This window comes from Perca flavescens, chromosome 1, assembly GCF_004354835.1.
Source record: "Perca flavescens isolate YP-PL-M2 chromosome 1, PFLA_1.0, whole genome shotgun sequence".
NCBI lineage: Eukaryota > Metazoa > Chordata > Actinopteri > Perciformes > Percidae > Perca > Perca flavescens.
The window spans coordinates 27,756,123-27,773,875 of NC_041331.1; positions in this window are offsets into that span (position 1 = coordinate 27,756,123).

Consider the following 17,753-nt stretch of genomic DNA (forward strand, 5'->3'; position numbering starts at 1 on the left):
TGTTTCTGAAAATGGTTTTATTGTGGAATGAAATGAGCTAAATTAATCTTCTACACGACCCATTTTAATGTAATGCCATGTAAGATAATTTCACACTTTCTTCCTTCAAGGCAGCATAAAAATAACATTAAAGGTTATGGTACGATAGGATACAATACAAGGTCCATGTGACAAAGGAAAAAAAAACATGCAACAATAACAATAGGGATAATATGTGCTTATTGTACTTGGAATAAATGAAAACTTGAAACTGTTGAATGAAGTTGTCTTACTGTATTTTGCCTTTGTGGCTTAAACTGTTATCCAGCATTTTTTTTGCAACAGGAAACAAACTGAAGTCTTTAGGTTTGCACTTGCATCACAGAGTTTTCTGTTAATTCCTTGTTCTTCTTTCTTCCATGCAGCTTATTTTTTTTGTTTGTTAGAATTGATGGATGGATGATTTAGACTCAAAGATACAAATTAAACAAATTGAGAGGGGAACGCACTTTATTCTCATAACAATTTGTTTCATGCCATTGCACAGTCGTGTAATTATCATTGTGGTAATTACTAATTAGGTAAAAGGGATCCACAATTGTTGATTGTTATTTGTTATCTAATGCACTGAGGGATGAGAGGGAAAATAGTTGGACAGAATGTTCTGATGTTTGTTTTCTACTTTTGTGTGGCTGTTGTCCTTGCTGATACGCAATTAGCTGAGCCATTAAAATGCCTTATTATTTACAGTTACACATCTGTAATTGATGTCTGCCTTCATCGGTGCCCCGGCCCATCCTTGTCGGAGCATCATGCTCATTATGTTCACTGTGAGGATCTCCAGGTTGGAGATTTGAACCAGAGTTTTCTGGAGTGTGCACACTGTGAAGGAGAAGAGTTGAGATGGAAGAAAGAGAGACACATAGAGAGGAGGGGCAGTAGCAACCAAAAGTGGAAAAAGAGGAGAGGTACTTTGATTGACAGTTGTCTGGCCTGGTGCCTGCTGAGGTTGTTCCCCCCGTCGACTGCTATTATCAGCAGAAGGACTTCCCCATCGCTTTGGCAGGGACTGTGTCACCCCTCTCCCCTGGAGGATGCTATCCCATTTGGGAGGAGATGAATAAGGGTCCCCTCACCCTGTATGAGGTCTCTTTGGACAGAATCTTTACAGAGGGAGCACAGTGGAGTAAACAGGCTTTATGTCAATAACAGCATCTCCGACATCATTGCTGGCCTTCCAATGGTTGGGTTTCAAACTGGTCCATTTGGGGAATTTGTTTGTGATGTGGCTGTGGAAGAAGGGCTCATCTAGATTATTGTCCTCCTCTTTTTAAAGTATTTTTTATTTTATTTTGTTCTTATTTAAATATGACAAATGTGAAATAGTATGAGACATTCAATTTCCATGAACAAACAATATACTTATACTATTTGGAATGATACATTACAAATGTATTTAATACATTTCTGTTTGTTAGTTTTTGACTTAGTGTTTATATTTTATTCACCTGTGGATTTACAACAACACTATTGTCAGCTGCAGTTCAGAGACATAAATTACACCTGTTGTCTGTCACTATAAGGTTCAGCTAAGCTTAAAAGGTATGACATCTTGAAATTAATCTTGGAATTAAAGTGCAGTGAAGGGGTGTGAGACTACACAGTAGCAGAGCTACTGTTCATTTGTGTACTGAATGAATCATGACGGTATGAATCTAATATCTTGGTCAGCATTAGTCATTCAGTTATGGTAATTAAAAACTATTTGAGTGATTTTGACATGCAACTGATAGAACAGCTTGTCATGACATTTGTCCCCAATTTAGCATTTAAAGCTGCGTGTCTGAGTATTTGAGGTGCACAGTTAATTTCTAAAGGAATGCAGACAGCTCACAGACAACACACAGACAGCTGCACTGTTGGGTGATTGGCGTGTTCAATGTACTGTGTGTAATACAAGTAAATCCTTCACTTAGGCAGGTGTGTGTATGTGTATGTCTGAGTGTGTGTATGTGTGATAGAGAGAAAGACAAAGAAAAAACACAAGAGACGCTGAGAGAAAGAAAGAAGGTGTGTGAGCAGGTGTCATGGACAGGTTTATTAAATTTTGTTCTTTTGACAACATCCCTGCAGCGGTGGGTTTGGAGAGCTTCTTGACTCACTTTAAAATATACACGTGTTGTTCTCTGTAGCCTATAGTGGTTAGTGAGTGTGATAAATACCGAGGACAGTATCCCTGGTGAGAAACTGTAGATATGTATTGCACACTTTATGTATACCAGGACACCTGAACCCACTGTCATTCCAGCTTTCAACTTAGAGCCTATAGCTGACCATATTTGGATCATGCAGCAACCCTGCACACCCCCCCCCCACACACACACACACACACACACACACACACACACACATAATACAAGCACACTTCACTTTTTCACTCTCAATTTAACCCTGGTGTGTGATGGGGCCCATGGTTAGGCTCCTTGCGGGTGTTAATGGCCAATGGAGCAGATATCGTAATGAGTGATCAATCTAGTTGCTTGCCGTCACAGCAACACATTAGCCATTCATACAGATTCAGTCCACTCGCCCAAGCAGAAGATCTGGATGCATATTTAATGTTTATCTTTTACAGATCTCGTTTAAGCGGACCTGTTCGTAAAGCAAAGTCTTTGAAAAGGTGGCAAAGTCTATGTGAAGACAGTGCTTGCCTGACAGAATCAAACAAGTTCGCACTGGATCTCTCAGAAGTGCTACTATTCTTTTTAATGAAGAAGAAAAACAATTCTGCCTCTGTGAATGATAAGGAGGTGATTATTACGATCTGCTGAAACTATCTCGCAATTAACACTAAAGCTTGCAATAGGTGCATTACATCAATTAAATGAGACCTACACAAAAGTGGCAGGAGATGAAAGAGAGCTGATGCATATAATGTCAGGATTGAAACGCATGAGGAGAATCACAGCAACCCTAAGAGATCAGAAGAGAGGAGGAGAGTCGCTGAGAGTATCTGCTTTAAGTACCTCCATCATGCACCTGTCACTCCGTTTCCTCGTGTAGACATCAGTGTTTACCAAAATGAGGGCTGACAGAAGACATCAGAGCTGGTTTGTGTGCAAACAGCTTGTGCGGACAGCCTCATGGAGCCAGCCACCGCTCGCACACTGATGCATTTTTTAGGTTTTACAATCATGCAAAATCCCATTTAAGTGTATTTGAAGTGGGTGAAACTTCAGACGTCAGGAAGTCATTTTGTGTCGAAACATAATGGGTACAAGACACTGTGCACAGTTTCCCTACCATACCTTACTGGCAGGCTAATTGTAATGATTATCTTAGGCCAGCGAAATACTGTATGAAACACATTAAGTGTCTCGGTATGTTAAAAGAACCCTGAATAAATTTGCAAAGGAACCCCCATTTCCGAAAGCTCAACTATTGCAGCATCATGCATCCCAAGTCACCCGAACACAGTCTGAAAGCAGGTTTCAGGCAAGGCTGGTTCCAATTCAACTGTGATAAATGGGCAGATAAGACAATCAGTGCACACCGTGACATAGCACAGTGCTAGCTGTCAGACCAGCACTCTGCTGGGGAGTCCAGGTGCACCCACAGTCCTGCAGCCAAGGAAGGAGGGAAAACCAAGGGCACAAGGAGGTGTCTTGCAGCCCGTGTGTATAAATACTCAAACTACAGTATAAAAGGTAACTCCACTGCTGACTTCATGCATGTTATTGAGGCCTGTAAGCATGGAGAAATATATCTTTTTGGGATAATTAAAACCAGAGTGTATTAAGGGATTGTTATCAACTAATGCAGGATATACTGATTATATCCCAAACCCAGGATGGAAAACAGGCCTGCAGTTGGAGACCTGTACCTGTGTGGAGTGGTGAGTTGGCTAGATACCTAAATACCATTTGCCAATGACTGACAAATGTACTGTGTGCTTGGCTGGCTGTAGAGTGTATGAATGGGGCAGGCTGTTTGAAGTGCTTCTGCTGTATTGTTGTGGGTAATGTGTACATGTGTACATGATTCACTGTCTCCAAAGGGTGCCAAGGCACAGCAGGGGAGTGCCCACGTTGCATTTCTCTCATCTCCAGGATACAATAATGAGTCTAATTGTGTGTTGTACACACCATTCGGCTGTTTTTGCCTCTCCTTCTAGCTCACTCTAAGCCTCGGAACAAGAGCTGCTCTGCACGCAAAGCTCCCACCAACATCAAACTGAAGCACCTTGCTACATACGTATAACATAAGAGGAGTGCACACACACTAGAGCCTAAAATACTTTAATGTAGTTGACTTCATGGTTGTGATGATGCTGCTTTCGTTGCCCTCAGCACTGAGATGACTTCACCTTCACCTTTGTGTCAAGTACAGTAACTACTGCGTCCTCTTGAACAACTGAAACACATTTTTATTTAATAGTAATACATAGATTTGTTGTTTTTACTCAACAAGGTCAGTTGGGAGTTTCATTCAAACAACATTTTGTGTAAATATAGATTTTTCTGACTACAACTTAAGCTTTTATGCAGGCTTAAACACACATAAGACGGCAACATCTGGGACATGGACTTTTTGATGTAGTATTATATTTTGTGCTGCATTGAGAGAATGCAAGGTAGATGATCAGCGTTTTAGTCATAGTATTCTACTGTGGATGAAAACTGTTGAGATTTTTATGTGGAGTTGTCCAAGACGAAGCACAGAGAGACCAGTTTAAGAGGTTGATATGACAATACTGCCACCTAGAGGCGTGGGGAGGACTGAAGCAGGAGCACAAGGCTGACTTAAACCTCATTCAGTCCTGATAAAGTTGATGACAAAGGCCAGTGCTAAATTTATGCGTAGCTGCTATTTCACAGAATTAAAACCATATAATCAGAATGAATTTCAGGCTGTAATTGTGCATGTATGCATTTGTGTGCGCCTGCATGTGTTAACCCCTCTGTTGTGATTATCAAAAGGATACGAAAAGGCATCTCTAGCCGCACTATGGTTACATCAGTGGGTCATCCACCGAATGTCATCTCCATTAAATCCCATCTGGCCTGCAGAAGTAACCCGGCACATGCTGACCTGCTCTCATTTGAGATGCGGGACATGACTATAAAGAAAAGGAGAAGCAGAGGGAAAGAGAGGGCTCACCTGTGAACCAGAAATGCCCCGTTCAGGTGGGACCTGTTTTGACCTGTTGCCACGGGGACCCTAATGTAAGAGGTGAAGGGGGGAGTGGCCATCTGTTGTGTGTTTGTCAGTGTATGTGTGTGCTTCTGTTTATGTAGCTATATCAAAAGGCGTTAATAGGCCAATGGATTTTTTTTTAAGCAGCTGTTACCATAAACAACACAAACATATGATAAACAATCTTTGTTGTGTACAATGTGGAAATTTGCCATTGCTTTCATAATTAACACGCATGGCATAAAACTTGATACAGCACATACATGAGAAATATTCATTTGATACATGATTTGTTTTAATGTATGTAACTCCCTTAATATGGGGACAGGACATATGCAAACCTCATTTAGTAGTGATTTGAATCTAAAAGACTGAGTTGAACCGTTTAAACATGAAATGCCTCACATTATCCTGTGGTGTAAGTCAGGGAGCACGGACGGAAAGAAAATCTGATGAGCTCAATGTGGGGAGCAGTAGTTAACAATATGGACACTTAACGAGTTTGTGTGTTTGTCCATAATCTTTGATCTATTGTTTTTTTCTCAAACTAGTTTTTTATTACCAGTATACCTTTCCATCATCAGTTTTGACTTGCCATAGCATGATAAGGTATTTTCAAAATCCTCTGACAATGACAATAATGTGATCCTCTATTTTTTTACAATCAAAGGTCAACTGCTTCTACGATTGTAACATTAACAGTCAAAACAAAATCACGCACACTAATCGGAACAATAACATACACCAACTCAGACAAGGAATGACCTTTGTTTGTACGGAAGAGCTGGTTGTCTGACAATCCACGCTCACGCAAACATACGCATAAGCATGCACAAACATATACGGACACAAACTCACCTCTTGAGAGTATCTGATAAATCTAATTGGGATTTAAATTGGTTAGAGGCCTGGGGGCCTTGTTTGGCTGCGTGCTTTGTCTGTCTCTTGTTTCTTTCTCTCTAAGGTCATTTAGAAAGTGCTTGTTTAGGGATGAGTGATTAGCAGAGATGTCCAGGGGCTTCCTACTCATCTGAGGCTTCCTGGAAAGGCAGGGTAGACCTGCTACAGTGGCATGGCTGAACAGTGGAGGCTCCGGGGGCTTTTCTATCCAATACAGTTGGGATTCTGCTGTGGTTGTGAGCTCAGTGAATCAGTGTCATGGAGGCTTTTGTGTTTAAATTGCATGTGATGTGATATTGTAACATCAAATATTAATGTTTGTTTTTGGAATTTGTCGAGTTAAGGTATTTCAGCAGTGCTTTATTCTCTGACCCTGACCCTCTAATACCAAGAGACAACATGTTATCACATTTAAAAGACGGCATTGAACACGCAACCCCCCACACACACACACACACACACACACATATTTATGCACACGCAGGCTCGCACATGCACAAAAACAGACGAGCATTCGTTGTAACAAAGTCCTCTGTTGACCCTGACATCCAATTTAACAAACACCAGTTTAAAGTCCTGTTGACAAGAAGCAGGAAGCGAGAAGAGAAAGAGGATATGACATGAGGAGAAATCGGCTCCTTCTGTTCCTTGTCACTCCATATTATTGAAGACTTACCCAACATGCACCTGGGGGAATCAGTGTCTGTCCACCCGAGTCTCTCTGTCTCATGTTGCTCTGCCTCTCTCTAACACACACACACACACACACACACACACACACACACACACACACATGCACACACACACACACGCACACACACACACACACACACACACACACACACACACACACACACACACACACACACACACACACACACACACACACACACACACACACACACACACACACACACATTTTCTCTCTTTTGCTTTCCTCTCTCCTTCTCCTCCTTGTCTTAATCAAATGAGCTCCCACTGTACACTTTCTTTTGCATTCTTTTCTTTCTTTTTTTTCAAGTGTTTGGGCTCCACTGGGTCCAGCGTGGGCATGTATGTCAGCCTGTGTATGTTTGTACATATGTGTACATGTGTGAGCAGATGTTTGCTCGGGGCAGTCTCACATGTCCGTACCTGATAGCTCAATAGAAATGTGGGACAATCTTGAAATCACAAAAGAACTTTGCATTGAGATGTATTCAGAATGCATACGGAATAACTAGTCATACTGTCCCCATTTTTGGCCTGACTATTAATTACATGACAATTTATTATAATTTGCATTATTTCTGTGTTCAAGGAGGAGGAAAAATACATCTGTTAATAGTGCAAATCCCTTGATAACGTCCCTGCAGAATAGGCTTCTCCTCTCCATCTGATATTAATAGGTCTTAGAAACACAGCTATAGTTATTACAGTTATTTATATATTTTACTTCACAAAGACAGCATACCTCAGTGAGCACCAACTATATTTTGTCAAACTCTTTAATGGTAATTTAATGAACCGTGACCTTTGGATGACAATTAATGCCAGATGTATTTCCACAATGTTCATTTATTACTGGCTAATTTTACCTTGCCTGCATTTTCTCCTGTGCAGATATTCATGCAAGTCTTGTCTAAATGAGCTCTTCATCATTAGTTAGCCTCACCAGGACAAATACTTCTGTGTCCACCTCTTGGAACAGGAGAGAATCCAGCTTTCAATTCCTAATGAATATGTTTATGAAAAGCAAATATATTAACAGCGCTTTTTTTTTATATCATTAGTGATTTTGATAAAGACGACAAAGCCAGATGGATGCATTTATTATTGGGTTACAAACAATTTATAGCTAGACTTTGAGATGTGTGTCACAAAGATGACCAATCTTGTTAATGAACAAATGGGGTTCCATTGATTATTTCATTCAAAAAATTGATCCAATTAATCCAAGATTGTGTGTTCTAGGCATCCTCGTGAAGTGCTTTTAATTTCTAAGCCTAAGTCTGGAACAGTTGTTGTATTTTGGATCAAGTGAGACAATCATCACAAGATCTCAGAAATATCTAGTTTCCTCTTGTTCCTTTTTCTACCCCCACCCCTTCTCACTATGTTTCCAGTCTATCATACATCCCCCCCTTACTGGGATCAGTGGGGCCATCACGCGCGCACCTTTGATGTCTCCCAGAGTTAAGCTGGTTTTGAAGTCAGATTAGTGAATTGTAAACACCCTTTTAGACCTTCAGACTCTCTCTGCAGAATGAGGGAGAGGGAGAGAGGGAGAGTAAGTGAAAGAGTTGTGGGATTAACCCATACACTACAGCTCAAAGGTTAGTCAATCTGAAACCATGCTCCATATTGCCATGTGCAAAATCATGAATTGAGGTGTTCACCTCGTTTATCATTTGCTTTTCTCCCCTGTCTCACCCTTTTTCATTTCATTTCATCTTATTTTGGAGATGCTGTAGAAATGGCTGGATTGAAGCAGACAGTAGATATGTGTGGGAGCAAGAGTGCCCTCTCAACTCACACACATACACACACACACACACACACACACACACACACACACACATGCAGACACACATGTACACACGTGTACGGAGAGAGGGCAGTGTTTTTCAGAAGAGAAGCCCGTCTGTCTCTTTCACATTCCATTAGTTCCTGGAGCTACATCAGAGGGCAGAGAGAGCACACAGACATTCCTGCAAGACGCAGATGTCAGGATCAAAAGTCAGACTGACTCCTGTACGCAGCAGGGGAGAAAGACAGAGATGAAGAAAAAAGAGGGAGAGAGCAAAGGAAGGGAAAGAATTTATGCTGGGTATGGCGAGAAAGCGCGGCTGCATCCTTTTGAACATCCTGTGTGTTGAAACCCATAAAAGCATTATACTCTCCTTCAACAAATTCTCCAATTTTCTGCAAACAAAGGCCTTATATTTCCATCTACACCTGTAATGCTTTGTGTATTTACTGTTCTCAGGGCTATTGTTGCTATTGTTACTTACTGCTCTCTCGCTGCCAGACTGATGGGAAACCATGCACCATGCTGCCTACATCTTGTGCCTTGTTTCAGTTATTAAAAGGCACGGGACCAGATGGTGTGTGTGTGTGTGTGTGTGTGTGTGTGTGTGTGTGTGTGTGTGTGTGTGTGTGTGTCTCCAGGTCCTCACTTTGGCTCCAGGCTCCTCCAGAACTGGCACAAGCCCAACTGGGTCATCCATGCAAAGACTCTCTTCTCTCCTCCTCACCAAGAGCGCATCTGTGTAGGCCTTTACATGGGGAATGTGATGTGTGTGTGTGTGTGTGTGTGTGTGTGTGTGTGTGTGTTTGTGTGTGTCTATGTGTGTGCGGGTGTGCGTTTGTGTGCAAGGTTTAAGTAAAGATAGAATATGTTTTATAGAAGGGGGGGGGGGCAAAGTATGACCGCTCCTCAACAAAACATAAATTCTGGTCTGCATATGTCCATCTCTCCTCCTGGGTCTTTCAGTCTTTCTCTCTTCTCTCTGTTTATTTTCCATCTCATTTTTTTTTATCTCTTCCTTCCTCTCATCTCTAGCCAACAGAGCAGTCAGGTGAACACTCAGTCAAGTGATCAAGTGATGCTATCTTTTGCTATTTTCACAAGAGAACTATAGGAAGTGGGAGAGACAGATGAGAAGATAAAAGAGCACTGTGGGATTAGAAAGGGGGTGGGGGTGTGGGGGGTGTTTGGGGGGAAGCAAGAGGGAGTCAAGGTGGGTAACAGCGAGCTGCAGACATATGTGCAGGGACACTGAAGGTAATGGTAGAGGAATGGGAGGGTAAACACTTTCAGCATCGGGCTGAGAGAAAGATAGTAAGACAGAAGGAGTTAAGAAGAGCCTTGGGCCTAGTAGAGCTGTCAAGACGGCCAGGGAGCTGTGGGACTACAGACTGTCAGGACACATTGTGTCCCTCCAAGAACAACCAGAACTCATCTCAGATCACAGTGTGGTTGTGATTTTACAGATATGTCTTTAAGTAGCAAACCACTGCTTTAATATCTTCTTATAGATTTAATCCAAATATTTACGTGTCACTGTTCCATTAGGCAGACGTGAGACAAGATATCAGAGACTAGGATTCAGCTTGTAACTTTGCCGCAAAGCTTTAATCTATCATATTGTGTGGTGTGTTATGAAAGAAAAAGTGAAATTTGACAAGCAAGAGACTGCCTCTTTCAGAGACCGACTTTCACACCGTGTAACCTCCAAAAAATAAGAAATGTACTTGTACTTTACTTGATTATTTTAATTTTATGCTACTTCTATTACAGACAAATATCGTTCTTTTTCCTACACTATATTTATTTTAAAGCTAAAGTTACATGTTACTTTGCAGATTCAGATTATTATTGTAATATGAAATATAATCAACAAATAAATGATGATGCATTATGATAGATTATGCTACTTGACAGTATATAAAGTAAATCATTTTAATTCAATAATATACTTTTTCTATAATTCTGAATTGGGCAAATATGCACAATCAGTACTGTGTCTTTAAGTACAGTATATTGTGTCTTACTGTGGTCTTGCTACTTTTTCTTAAGTACCTTGCACACTAAAATATATAAACTGTAAACACATGTCATGTATAAGAGATCCTCAGTGCTTGACTCCTGCCTATTCTCCCACCTGTCTCACTGCTAATCTCGCCCTCCACCACCGCCTCTTGACCCACAGATACTGAGAGCACTGATTACATTGGTCCTCAGAGGGCTGACCAGATCGATACAGAGTCCCTGTTCAATCCAATACAATCCCAGCCACTCGCTAAAGAGAAGGAGAAAAAGACAGACAGAGAAAAGAGAGACAAGAAAACCGGTACAGCTCTTTTCTGATTTTTTTTCGTCAAAGTGTAATTGTATCATAGATTTGTCTTTTGTGGATCACAGATACTGAGACCTCCATTTTTTCCTTAATCAATACCGCATCATGATTTTGGCATTTACTCTGGTCTGACTGTGCCAATCTCCCTGTTTCCTTTCATCTGATGAAGTGTCTATCCCATTGTCTATCACAGGCTCTCTTTTTTTTTGGCTCCCTCTTTCTCTCTCTTGCACATCGCTGTTTAATGATGGTAATTTTCTACCCAGGTCCGAGTGTGAGCTGATGTGGCGAGGCTCTTGGCCCCCCGCTGTTCCTGATGAGGCATGATGGGAAATTACCCAGAGCTCTCTGTTGTCAGATTGTAACTCACTGTTTGGTTGTAATAAGCAGGCAAACCCCTGCGCACGCGCAAGCACACACACACACACACACACACACACACACACACACACACACACACAATCACACACACGTGTATGCAGACACCTCTGATTGTGTGCATTAATTACACTGTGTGAGATCACCACGGTGACCACAGCTGTGCGGGCCACGCCTTGCTTTCCGGGTCACTTGGGTCATCAACTCCCTATAACAGCTACAGCACCGTCGCTGTCAGACAAAATAGCACATAATGAGAGTTCTCCTCACTGTGCTCGCTGTTCAGATACCATGCAAACACTCTCCATTCACCCATCCATCTATCACTTCCTTCCTCTCACTTCCTTTCCCTCTCTGTCCTGTCGTTCCCCTCAAAATTGTGTGTGTGTGTGCGTGCGTGCATGCGTGCGTGTGTGTGTCTGTGTGTGTGTGTGCGTGTGTGCGTGCGTGTATGTGGGTGGCCGCCCGTGGATTATTGACTGATGTGGTCGAGGTACAGGGCTTACTGGGACACCACCGCTGGGTGAGTGGATGGTGGTGGAGAGGGTGGAGGGGGGGGCTGCCCCTGTCACCGTGGTGTGTCACCTCTGCAGCAGCGCTGTCACCAACAAATGGAGCTGTAGTGGAACCCTGTAAAGAGAGTCCTGCTGAGGTACTGTTTGAATCAGCTTGGGGCCAGTGGGGGACTGCAGGTTCTGTTTGATCAACATCAGCGGATGTTGGGAGGATGTCCACTGTCAGCTTAACTACAAATGACCAACCACAGTCAACACAGACAGTGGGTGTTTGTTATAAGGGGCAGTATTTTAAAGCAAGGTTCAAGAGAATAGCTTGTAATATTCTAAGAATACAGCTTCAAATCAAAGTAAAAATTAAAGATCAGCTGGTGCTATATCCTTCACTTGGTAGAAAGTGAGCATAATAATAATAATAAATTGAATTTATATAGCGCTTTTCATAGACTCAAAGTCGCTTGATAATTCGATAAGTCGATAATTTCTAAAGAGGTCACTGGCAGATATAAAGGCCAGGATAGGAGTCAGCGGGTCTGTACCGTAACCTTTCCTTTTAAATGACAACTGTCTAGTAGACATGTATCAAATTTAGTTTGAATGTAAGAATGCAAGCCCAGAACAGGGAAGACTATTTAAACTATTTAAACTGTCCAACTATGTTTAAAGATCCCCACTAAACACGCTTTAAGATATATGCAAATATTTTGTGTTTGAACAGGTGTTTTCATACACACAAAAAAGATTTAACCAGTGAAAAATCCATAGAGGCATGTATACTCTTCCCGCTATCAAAAATCCAGCATCTTTGAATTTAACTCTTCTACTTCACTACTTTTTTTTTTAAAGTTTTTAAGTTTTCACATTGACATTATATTTGCATTTTGGGCAGTGGTTGGCTTCCATACTAATTTTGATGTCAGAAAATAACACTTATACTGAACGTACATGTCTTAACCTCAGATTTAAGGTGACAAGCGAGAAAACATTCCCCCTAAAGCAGATCATTGTGAAAAGCCTTTGAGTGTCAAACTCTGCACATATATTATTCTGCAAAGTGAAGGTCAAACATCCAAGTGAAGTAACAATAAGTGAAACTGAAATCTAAATCTGAATCTAAAGTATGTTACATACTGAAAAACCTGTGCTCTATATACTGATATGATGACATCAAATGCGTTAGACTTTCAATGGCTTTAAAGCATATAAGGAACATCTAAAATATAATATATTCTAAAAAATATGTTCACTTATAAAGTACTGACTTTAAAACATATTAGGCACACTTCGAGAAGTCCACTGATGAGGTTGTTAAGGACATTTTAACTCTCAGTTTTCCCTAATTATGGTGAATGATAAATGATGTGATGCAGACAAAGAGGAAACAAATCTGTGGGGGTTTAATAATCCAAACCAACATGTAGGTTGTTGTAAAAGCAGCTGGATTATTTAGAAGCGGGTTATTTAGAATATTTATAAAATGTGGCTACTGTAAATTCATTGAATTATGATTAAAAGATGACGTAATGATCTCATAAATGACCCATTCTACTGTGATGGCTCACTCTGATGCACAGCGAATCTCCACGTCACATCTTTGATATATCTGTGATATCTGTATCATATTGAGGGCATAGTAATTACATTTCTCTCTGCAGCGTTGGCTGCCTTGCCCAGCACCTCTCTGCATCGCTGTGGAGATACTCTTCTAAGGGAGGCTTTAGCTAAAGGATAACGGTCAGCATTACCACTATCATAGTGCCGCTGGCTGAATGTGGGCAAAATTGCAAGGCCCGACTAAACTGGTGTGACTGAGAACGGTCTCAGATAGGGCAAAATCAGTCCTGGTCTCACACACACACACACACACACACACACACACACACACACACACACACACACACACACACACACACACACACACACACACACACACCCAGAGGCCAAGAGCTGACAGTAAATAAAACCAGAGTCCCTCCTTAATTAGCTCTCTGCCTGAGGGTGAAAACACAGAGAGAAAGTGTGTCAGTCTTTTCCCATGTTGGACACTAAGCTGCCACCCCGTGCCTCTAACCATGGAAGCCAAGGAACATAGCAGCACACTGATTTATGTGCAGATGTAGCTAAATGGCCTTTATTTACATAGTTATGATGTGATTGTTTTAAAGTCTGCATTCCTTCCCTCATTTTTTATCTCTTCATTGTTATTTTTTAATTGTCACTCAATGCAAATACAGCACAATAAACAACGACAGCCTTATGCAGAGACAGCAAGAATAGACGTGTACTCTAATGGTATCTAATTAGACGTAGAAATAAAGTAAATTTAAATTTAGGCTGGAACGTCATGAGATATCTGAATTCACTGGGGTGAATATTATAAATACAGATTAAATTTAACAATTACAAAGTAATGTCTGTCTGTCTATACCTTTGTGCATCAGTGATGTCTCAGCCTCTTACTCTAACCTAAGTTCATTATGATTTTTAAATGAGAGCTCTTGTCCACGAATTACTGACCCTCATCAACATTCATAATATGAGCTATAAGCATGACCATAATTATCTTTAATAATATGTTGTCTTCTTATTTTTTTAAATCCGAAGTGATGTTACTAGACATATAGTGTCACTATCCACTATATAGAATACAAACAATGATGTTATGTTGGAAATATATTTTATATATTTTGGATAATCAGTGTAACCTAGGTGAAAGCTTGGTGCTGTTGGCTTGTGAGAGGAAGCCTGCTTAGCTGAGCAGGAGCTCTGATAGCAGTGCACTACTGACCCCTGCTGGTGTAATCTTGCCCAGAAAAACAGGAGTCCAGTGACATATTACTGTAAATCAACAGAAATATTGTTCCTTTGATTTAAAATTAACTGCTTTTTGGTTTTTCAAGACTTTATCTGTACTTTTCTTTGAATCTGAATACATGTAGTTGTATTCATGTAATGTAGATTACATGATTTACAGTCATGTAATGTACAGTACAGTCCCAAAACATAAATCCATAATAATCCATTATATATTGCAGAAAGCTGGAAATCTGACAGCTTTTTGCAGGAATTACCATGTATTGACCTTTAATTTTCATTTATTCTGTAATTGTTTTTATACAACCCTTTTTGGGGGATTATTGCTGTTATTGGATAATTGACCAAGAGACAGGAAACATGGGAAGGAAGAGAGAGAGAGAGAGAGAGAGAGAGAGAGAGAGAGAGAGAGTACATAACATAGAACCAAGGTCACCAGATGAAATCAAACATCAAAAACTAATCTCAGCACAAGTGGATATACTATTTATTTCCCTGCCAAACAGGCTTGTGTGTCACACCTGACTTAACTGTGACAGGGGTCTGTAAGAGCAGCGGATTTACACATCGTTGCCCATCCGAAGTCACTAAGCCATGGGTCAGAGGGAGGAGGAGAGTGCTTGTAAGTAAGACCTCTGGGGGGAGAGCAGGTTAAGGAAGTTAAATCCATTTTGTAGCAGACACAGGCAGAAGAGACACAGAGGGGACTTGATATGACTCGATTCATCTTAAAACATTACGAAACACGTTTTGTCTGAACAGAAGTAAGGAGTTTCTGCTATGCAGCTTGATGATGTTTGAGAGAGTGCATCCCCTCTGACCAAAGTGTACAGCTGAGTGTTGTCTGAGACAGATTCTTGCTAGGATAGGCCAGCAACTGTATGAGATCAGACAAGCACAGGACACACGTCATTAACAGCGCATGGCAGTGGCCCCGAAGCCATAGCTGGCTATGAGTGGACTATCAGTCGCCACTGTAAGGAAAGGCCCAATTAAGAACATTAATTATGCTTCCTTGGTACTAACTCTATCACTCTCTTTTTAGCCTGGAGTGCATTTAAGTCTGAAGCCGAGGCTGCACGCTCCCTCTCGTGCTGTAATCCAATATAGTTGAGGAAGTTTGTCATGTTTGGCAAAACTGGACTTTCTGGGATGAGCTGGAAAATCCAGATGGACAGGGTAGCAGAGTCAAGCTCATCCACAGGGTAAGGATGTGAAGTCGCACAGAAAATGCGGTGTGATTTCAAAGACTGATTCTACAAGGTTTTCCTAATGCACTGTGAAAACAGGGAGGCAGATGCAACATGTTTCACATCAGCACGCCTCACAGCTCTTTACTGACACAGAAAATGCTAAACTGATACAGGCCTAATGTCAATTAGAATTTCTAAATACAGTGAAAGCGAGGAAACTGTGGATAATGTGTGCAGTATTTCTCTGTACATACTGACGTTAATTATAGGGAGTGAATGGGTTTTTACTGTTAACAGCCCAATGCTGCCTGAGGCAGCCTGCCTTAATATGTAAAGGGTTTTATTTGTGAGCTTTATTTCTTCCCTCAGACTTAGTTCCCCTGCCCCTCTGTTCACTAATTAGTAACATATTCAGGTTTACTAACTGTCACAGATTAGCTTAAGTGTCTGTCACATTAGAAAAAGCTTCATTTTTTTAAAGATAATTTTTTGGGCATTGTAGGCCTTTATTTGACAGGACAGCTGAAAACTTGAAAGGGGAGAGAGAAAGCAATATATATATATTGTGCGCCTGCTCTACCAACTGAGCTATCTGGGCGCCGGAAAAGCAACAAGTAACTCATTTGTATTGAATAAAGAAATTTGAAAGGTTCATAAAAATAAATCTTTGTTAAAGAGAGCAAATGACATTCCAATTAAGGACATCACCTCAAAATACAGTAATATAGCAGTCTAATGACACAAAGCAGGATTAGTTTATGATCAAAACCACCAAAATGTTGTGTAGTCCCTTTATAGCATGTGAAATGTTTATTTGTGACCAAGATATTTAAGATGATACAGCTCAAATAAGCGTGTCCCATAGAGGGCCAAGAGTTTTCACTACACTACTTTTGCTGATATAACTCATCACTTCCTCCTCTCTGCTTTAAGATGTGTTCATCAGCAAATGCATCTGGTGTAGTGTTTAAAATGAAAACCTTAATACTTTCTGTCCTCTATGGTTGTTCATTCCTATAATAGAGCACAGAGGAGAGCAAAACGCAAAAAGAGATTATGCCTTTTTGACTGTTGGGGCTGCTAGGCCTGAGAATCTTTCATGAACTGAATTGGCACAGTGCAGCATACATTACCTGCAACCAATGATAGGTTCAAACAGTTTTGAGTTTCAAATAGCATGCAAGCTAATGTTAACAATGGTGGAACAAAATGATAAATTGTGATCACTGTATCTCACCTATTTTGTGATTTTAATGCCCCAATCAGTCAATTCTATGCCATAGTAGCCTATTAAGTTTAAATTCACTCAATTTACATCACACCATCCAATGCCAATCTGTTCTATGGTGTCCAGCGTACTGTGCAACCATAGAAAAAATATTTTGTCAAACCTAGAGCAAGTTTGTCAGTGTCGAATGGTCTGAAATGTAGTGCAGAAACTGCCTTCAGTATGGTCACCTACAGTACTCTGGCAAGAGGGTAACAATGTTTGGCAATTTATTTATATATTAAGCGTTAAAATGTGCAGATGTAATCTTTCTGGCTTTATAAGTTAATATCTAATCACAAATTGCTTCACCAAGTTACAGAATTGCCAATGGATTTCATGGAAGGTGACAAAAATAGCCTAAAAACATATTAATGTGTTTTTAAAGATCAATCAGAGATCAACCTGCTATAGGAAAATGCAAGTTTGAAATGTGTATGTAATGCTTTCAATATTTACTGCAAATTAAAGCAGTTCTGCAGAAAGTGACTGCAAAAACAGATTTGCATCGGTGTTCAGCGTCAAGAATATAATATATAAACTTCACCAAAGGAAATGACAAAAAAAGTGGAGGGTCTATTGCACTAAAACTTAAAACAGTAACATTATCATCAGAAATGGGCATGGAAATGATAAGACATCTGTACACTTTTTAATAATGAGCATCATT